At 34.6% G+C, this 9725-nt stretch overlaps 1 pseudogene; it reads left to right on the top strand.

The window, feature by feature from the left end:
* Positions 1-1223: 1223 nt before the first annotated feature.
* LOC120363636 (elongation factor 1-alpha 1 pseudogene) lies at positions 1224-1910 on the top strand (annotated as a pseudogene).
* The last annotated feature ends 7815 nt before the right edge of the window (positions 1911-9725 follow it).

Below are 9725 nucleotides of genomic sequence, written 5' to 3'. Positions count from 1 at the left end.
TAGTCTAAAGCTTAGATCTTATTTTAATTCTCCAATTCTAGCCTAAGAAATGAGACTTTTAGTAATCTGATTTGATATTTTTCAATTTCCTTTGTCCATAGGTCTAAATTTTATTAAATTACTTGTGCTAAGAATTCCCTTTTACATTTTAATCATAGATTGGCATAGGAAGCAGTGCATCTTGTAAATATTTAAGAACATGAAATGAGAATGAACTTCTTACTTAATAGTGTTTCCAACAAGTAATAAAAGTATGATATATTAATAAATATAATGTACTAAGAAGATTACAGATATATTTCATCTTACTCAATAGATGCCTAAAAAGTTGTGTATAAATCACATCTTTTTCAAATTGAACCATAATATAAATAAAATGGAAGAATGTGCAGAGAACACTGCTGTGCCCCTGACCTTCCTTTTTCTTTCTTAAAGGGAGACTACATCTGATCAGGCAGGTGTTCCCTGGAGGACTCACTGTTTTCTCTAGGTGAGAAGCTCCAAAGCACACTAATAAAGAGCATGGAACTTCAACCCAGTGCCTAAATGGAGAACAGTAACCTGATAGCTAGAGGATCACTGATCAAGAAGAACAGAAGTTACTGTGCCCTCAACCTCTCACAGAATTTCAGCCACTCAGTAAATCCCAGTAGCAGAACCAGAGAAAAATGAGAAGTTCAAGAAGACTGACAGACCTAAATGAACATAACCTAGACAGGAGAAGCAAGTGAAACACACACAGCCAACAGGATCTAATACAAAATAATTAGAAAAGACAGGCACTTTCTGAACACCACTGCAATAACAACACAAAGAGGCCTCAGAAAGAAATTCAAGCCCAATACACATACACACACACACACACACACACACACACTCTCTCTCTCTCTCTCTCTCTCTTTCCTCTTTTATTTCTGATTCTTAATCATATTTATGAACTTAATTTACAAATTATATGAAAATTTAGAAAGAAAAAAAAGACTAAGCTACTAAAAAGGCCAACAATTCAAACTAACTATGGCCTGTGTACACTGTGTAAAAAGAAAATGCTAGTACAATACAGTGTCTACAGACTTAAAAGATGTAAGGACTCCCATACCAGGTTTGAGAACACCAGTCTCCACTCGGCCAACAGGAACAGTACCAATACCACCAATTTTATAGACATCCTGGAGAGGCAGGCGCAAGGGCTTATCAGTTGGACGAGTTGGTGGTAGGACCTGGTATGGTGGTCACCTTTGCTCCAGTCAACGTTACAACTGAAGTGAAATCTGTTGAAATGCACCATGAAGCTTTGAGTGAAGCTCTTCCTGGGGACAATGTGGGCTTCAATGTCAAGAACGTGTCTGTCAAGGATGTTCGTCGTGGCAACGTTGCTGGTGACAGCAAGAACGACCCACCAATGGAAGCAGCTGGCTTCACTGCTCAGGTGATTATCCTGAACCATCCAGGCCAAATCAGTGCTGGCTATGCCCCTGTACTGGATTGCCACACAGCTCACATTGCCTGCAAGTTTGCTGAGCTGAAGGAAAAGATTGATCGCCGTTCTGGTAAAAAGCTGGAAGATGGCCCTAAATTCTTGAAGTCTGGTGATGCTGCCATTGTTGATATGGTTCCTGGCAAGCCCATGTGTGTTGAGAGCTTCTCAGATTATCCACCTCTCGGTCGCTTTGCTGTTCGTGATATGAGACAGACAGTTGCCGTGGGTGTCATCAAAGCAGTGGACAAGAAGGCTGCTGGAGCTGGCAAGGTCAACAAGTCTGCCCAGAAAGCTCAGAAGGCTAAATGAATATTATCCCTAATACCTGCCACCTCAGTCTTAATCAGTGGTGGAGGAAGAACGGTCTCAGAACTGTTTGTTTCAATTGGCCATTTAAGTTTAGTAGTAAAAGACTGGTTAATGATAACAATGCATCGTAAAACCTTCAGAAGGAAAGGAGAATGTTTTGTGGACCACTTTGGTTTTCTTTTTTGCTTGTGGCAGTTTTAAGTTATTAGTTTTTAAAATCAGTACTTTTTAATGGAAACAACTTGACCAAAAATTTGTCACAGAATTTTGAGACCCATTAAAAAAAGTTTAATGAGAAAAAAAAAAAAAAAAAAAAAAAAAGATGTAAGGACTCTAAGTTACAAGTAGAGCTTCAAATCAAAAATATTGTTATCAGGGTGAAAAGAAAGATGCTTTTGGAAATATAAGGCTTTAAAATATATGACCCATATGCCAAATGTAAGAAAAATATTTCAGAAATAATTCTAAACAAACCTGTAAATCCCAGCCTATATGGGAAAATAAGAAGATAGTGAAGACTGGTAAATTATTAACCTTGAGTTATTCATGGATATGTAGAATAAATGACAATATATAGCTTCAATATTACAGAGATTTATTTGAAGAAATATACTCTGTGAAAAATGTAATAATAGCATAGAAGTAAAAGTAAAAACAATTTAAGACATAGGAGCTTAAGTGGCTTTGGGATTATAGAAGTCATAGCAAAGGTGTCTCACTGGAGGAGACAGAGAGCAGGGAAATAGAAGCATCTGGTACATCCTATCTAATTAAGAGGGACAGAAAGAGAAAAAGTAGGGATTAAAGAATGTTTTATGATAATAGAGAAATGTGTGTTCATTTGCAAGTACTATTAAAAAGAAGTTACCTCTAGTACCTTTAATTTGAAATTATTATTGAGAAATTTCAAATAGAAAAAAGACAACTTAACTATAACTGAAAAACTAGGAAGTCACGTAAAATTGAAAGAACAAACCACAATAAACAATAAACAAAAATATGATGAAATTATCTAGTATTGTTATGCTAAATGAAAGCAGACAGTTATTCTATTAACAGAAAAAAAGCCCTATTACAAGAAAGACCATTAAAATAAAGCATTAAAATTCTAAGTTATGTTCTTCAGTCCAATTCAAGAAGAAAACAAGAGTGGAAAACTTATCAGTCATGGTGGGATTTAATATTAAAACCATTAAACAAAAGAACACTCTTAAATTAACCTCTAGATTGATGCAAATTGGGTCACCGTGAAAGTTATAGCCAAAGAAAATTTTTTAACCTTAAATGTCTTCATTATTTAGAGTGCTAAGAAAGGCAGTATATAGTGCTAAAATTCACAATGTAGGAAAGAGGTTGAAACAAAACCCCTTATCTGTCAAATAACAATAATTCTATTAAAAAATATTCAAGCTGTAAAAATACATTGACAAAATTATACTGGAAAATCTCAACAGATATTTTTCAAAATTACATGATCAAGAATTAAATAAGAATAAAAAATTTAAAGACCAATCAGTGAATTCTCTTAGTAGATTAATTCCTAAAATTGAGAATATATTTACATGTTCATGAAACAAAATAAAAGCTAATTATGTATCTGTATACAATCTCTGATATTATAATTTAAATACATATGAATAATAAAAGATGTCCTACATATTTAATCTAAATGGAACTTAAACTTTCACATCTAAAATAGCCTTTAGATAAAAACTGATGTATCAGTAAAATCTTTACCTTAAAAGAAGCATTTACTCTTGAATATTTTTATTATAGAAGGAAAAACTACAAAGAAGAATTTGTGAATCATATTAAGAATTGGGAAATATATACCAAAAGAAAAAAGGTAAATACTAATAAAAATTTTAATAGACAACAAAATAGAAGACACAAAAAGGATTATATAAATTAATCCAGAAAACGTTAAAAAAAAAATGCATGTGTATGAGAGAGTGGTGGGAGAAAGAAACTTTTGGGAATTTAAAGGAAAAGAATTAGGGCCAGCAATGCATTTAACTTGATTTGTCCATTCCACAACATATACATATATCAAAACGTTATGTGTACATCATATTTTTTTCAACACAAATTAAGGTGGCTCATGCCTGTAATACACTTTGGGAGGGTGAGGTGGGAGAATTTCTTGAAGCCAGGAGTTCAAGACCAGCCAGGGCTCTAAATCAAGACCCTGGCTCTCCAGTAAAAAAAAAAAAAAAAAAAAAAAAGTTAGCAGAACATGGAATATGGTTGTGCATGCCTTTAGTCCTGGCTACTCAGGAAACCGAGGTGGGAGAATCCCTTCAGTCCAGGAGTTCAAAGCTGCAGCGAACTATGACTGATTACACCACTATGCTCCAGCCTGAGTGACAGAGAGACATCCTATCTCTAAAAATAAAAATAAAAAAATAGAAAAGAAAAAGTGGACATGAGTTTAGGAAAGAGTACCCCCAAAGAAAGACAGGAGATCATTACTGGTGCAACTGTGCAGAGCTTTATGTTTATCCATGGCTTCAAGGACAGTGTGGTACAGAAAGCATCAAATGTTGCATCTTTTGTCTTCTCACAGCTTGTGACCTATGCCCGAGATAGGGTTGGATATGAGGTCTGGCTATGATCCCAGTTTTCTTAATAATTGACAGGTTCGAGTCAGAACAGTCAGCAGATCATGGCAATCACTTTGTGTCAACAGCCTGTTGAAGCAGCTGTAGCTATCTTTGGTAACAATGATCAAAGTTCCAGTTATACATTTTCTCATGCAATTGATTCATGCTTGTGCCCTCTACTACAGAATAAGCTCCCTGAAAGCAGGAAGCAGAATCCACATTTTGTTGTTCACTATTGTATTTCCAGGGACCAGCATGAGAGGGAGGAATGGCAGCAGAGAGATAAGAGGGATGAAGAAATTGGAAAAAAAAAAAAAAAAAAAAAAAAAAAAAAAAAAACTGAAAAAGAAGGAAAAATCAAATTCAATGGTAACAGTTTATAAATTTTAAGTGAAAATTTTTCAAAACAATGATTTATATGCGTTTTATGAGAACTTCACTAAAGAAACAGTAAGCTTAATGGCTTATATTAGCTCTTCAGTACAATTTTAAATTCATTTAAATCTTACAATAATTTTAAATTAAAACTTAATTTTCTTCATTGGAAAATGCTTTAAATGAAATAAACATATTTTTATCAAATACCCTGCCTTCAGAACTTCCTCTCAATCATGATTATTGTTCAAATTTTCTACCCATTAATCTTTTGAAATTGAACAGATTACTTCTTTTTTGGTCCAGCCTTCTGATTCCAAACTCAAAACGTTTCTCTGTAGTTACATCCTGAATAAACCCAATATTGTTTAATTCAAAGGGGCAGGAAAAGGAAACTTCCAACAAGAACTGGGAGGTGATTAACTGTACTCGTGGCCACCTAGCATGGCCTGGGACACACCTCTCCTCTGCTTCCTGCGGTTTTTCATTAATATTGTACCGAGTTCAGTAAGAATCGGATTTGCTGGTAACAGGTTAACAGGCTCCCACTGAGAAAAAGCATCTATCAGCTCTCAGGTGCATAACAGCAGGTTGCAAGTTAAGTTATTGCGATCTTTCCTAACACCTCTTTCTTCCCACCAAGCCACACACAGGCCGTTGATGACACTCAAAGAGAATGTTTTCTTTATGGTGAAAACCATTTACCTAAGTCCTCTCGGAGAGAGTCCGATTATCCTATGAGCATCCAAAATATTCTACACAGGCACCATCCTGCACAGGAGAGACTTTCTAAACTGAGCCTCCTGTGGCAGGATAAATATCAAGCATAAAGACATAAGAAGACATGATTTTAATGTGCTAAATTGTCATTATGATGGGAATTTCCTGTGTATCCAGATTCCAATATATAACCATCATCAGAGGGTGGAGAAAAGAGGAAAAGCAAAATCGAACACACAGTGATTAGAAGCTCCCTTGGGAAAACATTATTTCGGAGGTGGTAAGACTGTCTCACAACTTGTATGAAGGCATATTTCAACCTTCTCATATACTCTCATCTCATTTACATCATAGCCATTTTATTACTGTTATCCAATTTTGAGAGTTGAGACCTCTGATTTCATGATTTCATGGATCACTATGGAAGAGCTGTGAACCAAATTCTGCTCTTTTGTGTTAAGGCCAATACATCTTTTTTATGGTCTTTTCTTACCTCCATTCCACAGTCTCTCACCTCTTTCTTTTTCTAGCATAAGATAGTTACAAATTTTGAGGGTTTCTTAAAGTTTATTCTGTCTTTCATTTTTACTCTGGGATGAAATAATATGTATCAGAAAGCAGAAGCTTATCAGAGAAGCAGGCATTGTGGCCAGCCAAATTCAATTTTGGTCCCTGTTTACCTGCAGGCTATTAAGATCTTTTTTGGGTTTTCTTGTCCCCTATTATTATTTTTTTGTGTAAATCAAGGACTATAGTTCTTAACCATGAGTAAATTCTTTGTATCTGAAATAAGAAACAACTTTAGCACTGTGCTGAGTAAACAATCTGCTTGATCTAATACCATCACAAATACATTTAAATGAAATTACCTAAACTGCCATTTTTAGTCCCTAGACTATCTTTCTGAAACACACTTCAAGTGCAATAATACTCATAATATGCTTGTTATTACCAATGTTAAAAATCCTTATCCAGTAATGAAAGTTTACATTGCTTCTGTTTGCTGAAAAATAACAGCAAAATTGAATGCTTTCTGTTTATGTAAATGTAAGCTTTGCATTGTTATTACTGGTTTCAATGATGAAAAGATTACAATAACTTTTTATTTAAGAAATGATGAGCCTTTACAATATCCATAAGAGGAATTAGTTTTGCATTTGTTACTATTACTAAAACTGTCTATTTTTAAAATGTTCCAATTAGAAGGAGATTTTTTGAAATGTTGTTTTATATTACTTCACAACAACCAGAACTGCATTATTTAGTATTTTAAAATTGAACCAGAAACTGAGTTTCTCTTAAAGTTTTATAAGATTTGTGAACCAATTAAATCATTAAAAGAAAAACAAAAGCTAAAATTAATTAGTGCCATGACATTAGCAGGGGCAGCAGAGGAAGGACTTCCAAAAATCTATTCCTCCATGAAAGCAATGCAAACACTGAAAAAATTGTCAAAATCAATTTTATCACAACCCTGAAGATTAACCAAGGCCTTCAATAAACTGAGAAGTGTTTATTCAAGAACAAACAACAAACACTGAGATGTTTTCACATGCTCTATTTCCATCTTCCTATCCCCAGCTACATGGTAGCCCTGAAAATCAACAGCCCTGCAATTACTGTAGTCATAAAACCAGCAGTCAAGAGCTACTAGAGGGGGAACACACTTTGGGAACTACCCAAATACCCCATTTGAGTGCATTATGATCAGCTGAACTGTCTGACAGTTCCTCAAATCATCCACAAACAGGGCTTGTCTTTATTTGACCTAACTCAAAGCTTTTCTCACAGCAACCACATTCTTCCTTGGGGCATTTGCCAAAAACAGTCAACAGCAAATGTCTGAAAAACAAACAAGCAAAAAAGAACAAAGAATAGACAGAGCTTCAGAGAGCTGTGGAAAATGGTCAAGTATACCAACATACAGTTAACTGGAGTCCCAGAAATAAAGAAAACAAAAAAATAGACACAATGAATAGTTTAATAAATGATGTGTAAAACTCTCTAAATTTGAAGAAAAACATTAATCAACACATTCAAAAAATTTGACTTCAAGTAGAATAAACTCAAATATATATATATATATATATATATATATATATATATACAGATACATACATATATATTTGTGATTTGTTTACACCTATGTAGTTGAAGAGATGGCTACATAAAGAAACAATTATTGAATTGTATTGATGAACAAATAATATATAAAGATGCAGTTTTACAATAAAAACATGGGAGGAAATAAAAGCATATAGCAGTGAAGATATAAATTATTAAATTGTTGTTAATCAGAACTAGATGATTATAAATTAAGGTGTTAATTGTAATTCATAGGGCAACGAGTAATAAAATAACAAAAAATATATGCTAAAAGAAATGACAAGAGTATTAAAATTGTACACAAGAAAATATCTGCTTAACACACATACAAAAATATACTAATTGAGAAATAGAGGAATAAACACACAAAGAAAGGAGACATACACAGTACAAATAACAAAGTAGAAGAGATAAGTCCTGCCCTATTGGTAAACATACTAAACGCAAATGTACTTAACACTTCAATTAAAAGCACAGATTAGCAGAATTTTTTTTTAATTTTTTTTTTAATTAAACCTTAAGTTCTGTAGTACATGTACAGATCTTGCAGGATTGTTGCACAGGTATACACATGCCATAGTGGTTTGCTGCCTCCATCCCCCTGTCACCTACATCAGGCATTCCTCCCAATATTGTCCCTATCCAACAACCGCATCCCTGCCCTCCCCTAGCCTCCCACCCCCCAACGGACCCCAGTGTGTGACATTCCCCTCCCTATGTCCATGTATTATTGTTCAACACCCATCTATAAGTGAGAACATGCAGTGTTTGGTTTTCTGTTCTTGTGTCAGTTTGCTGAGAAAGATGGTTTCCAAATTCATCCATGGCCCTACAAAGGACATAAATTCATCCTTTTTTATGGCTCTATAGTATTCCATGGTGTATATGTGCCACATTTTCTTTATCCAGTCTATCACTGATGGGCATTTGGCTTGGTTCCAGGTCTTTGCTATTGTAAACAGTGCTGCAATAAACAAAAATGTTCATGTGTCTTTATAATAGAATGATTTATAATCCTTTGGGTATATACTCAGTAATGTGACTGCTGGGTCAAATGGCACTTCTATTTCTAGATTCTTGAGGAATTGCCACACTGTCTTCCACAATGGTTGAACTAATTTACACTCCCACCAACAGTGTAAAAGTGTTCCTATTTCTCCACATCCTCTCCAGCATCTGTCTCCAGATTTTTTTAATGATCACCATTCTAACTGGTGTGAGATGGTATCTCAATGTGGTTTTGATTTGCATTTCTCTAATGACCAATGATGATGAGCATTTTTTCATATGTGTGTTGACCTCATATATGTCTTCTTTTGAAAAGTGTCTGTTCATATCCTTCACCCATTTTGGATGAGTTTGATTTTTCTTGTAAATCGGTTTTAGTTCTTTGTGGATTCTGAATATTAGCCCTTTGTCAGCTGGGTAGATTGCAAAAATTTTTTACCCATTCTGCTGGTTGCCAGTTCACTCTAATGAGTGTTTCTTTTGCTGTGCAGAAGCTCTTAAGTTTAATTAGATCCCATTTGTCTATCGTGGCTTTTGTTGCCATTGCTTTTGGTGTTTTAGTCATGAAGGCCTTACCTATGCCTATATCCTGAACGGTATTGCCTAGGCTTTCTTCTAGGGTTTTTATGGTGTTAGGTCTTATGTTTAAATCTTTAATCTATCTTGAGTTAATTTTTGTGTAAGGTGTAAGAAGGGGGTTTATAAAAAGACTAAACTCTGTGCTGCCTACAGCAGACATACTTTTAGACTCAAGACATTAAAAAGTTGAAAATAATAAAAGTACAACATACAAACTAATATCTGACAAAATAGATTTTGAAACCAAAATTGTTACTAGAGGCAAAATACATTTTATATTGATGAAAGGAAGGAAGGAAGGAAAGAAGGAAAGAAGGAAAGAAGGAAGGAAGAGAAAGACTGATTTAGTAAGAACATTTGGAGGCTTCAATTACCCTGTTTCAACAAAGAATAAAACAACTAGTAGAATATCATCAAGGATATATGAAGCCTGAACAATGCTATAAACCGTCTTAACCAAACACACAGCTATGAAACACTCTGCCAACAGAAGGATACACATCATTCTCAAGTGGACATGGAACATTCTCCAGGATAGACCATAT

Source organism: Saimiri boliviensis, chromosome 3 (assembly GCF_048565385.1).
Source record: "Saimiri boliviensis isolate mSaiBol1 chromosome 3, mSaiBol1.pri, whole genome shotgun sequence".
Taxonomy (NCBI): Eukaryota; Metazoa; Chordata; class Mammalia; order Primates; family Cebidae; genus Saimiri; species Saimiri boliviensis.
The sequence above is the reverse complement of the archived record's forward strand: the minus strand, read 5'-3'. Positions and strand labels throughout refer to the sequence as shown.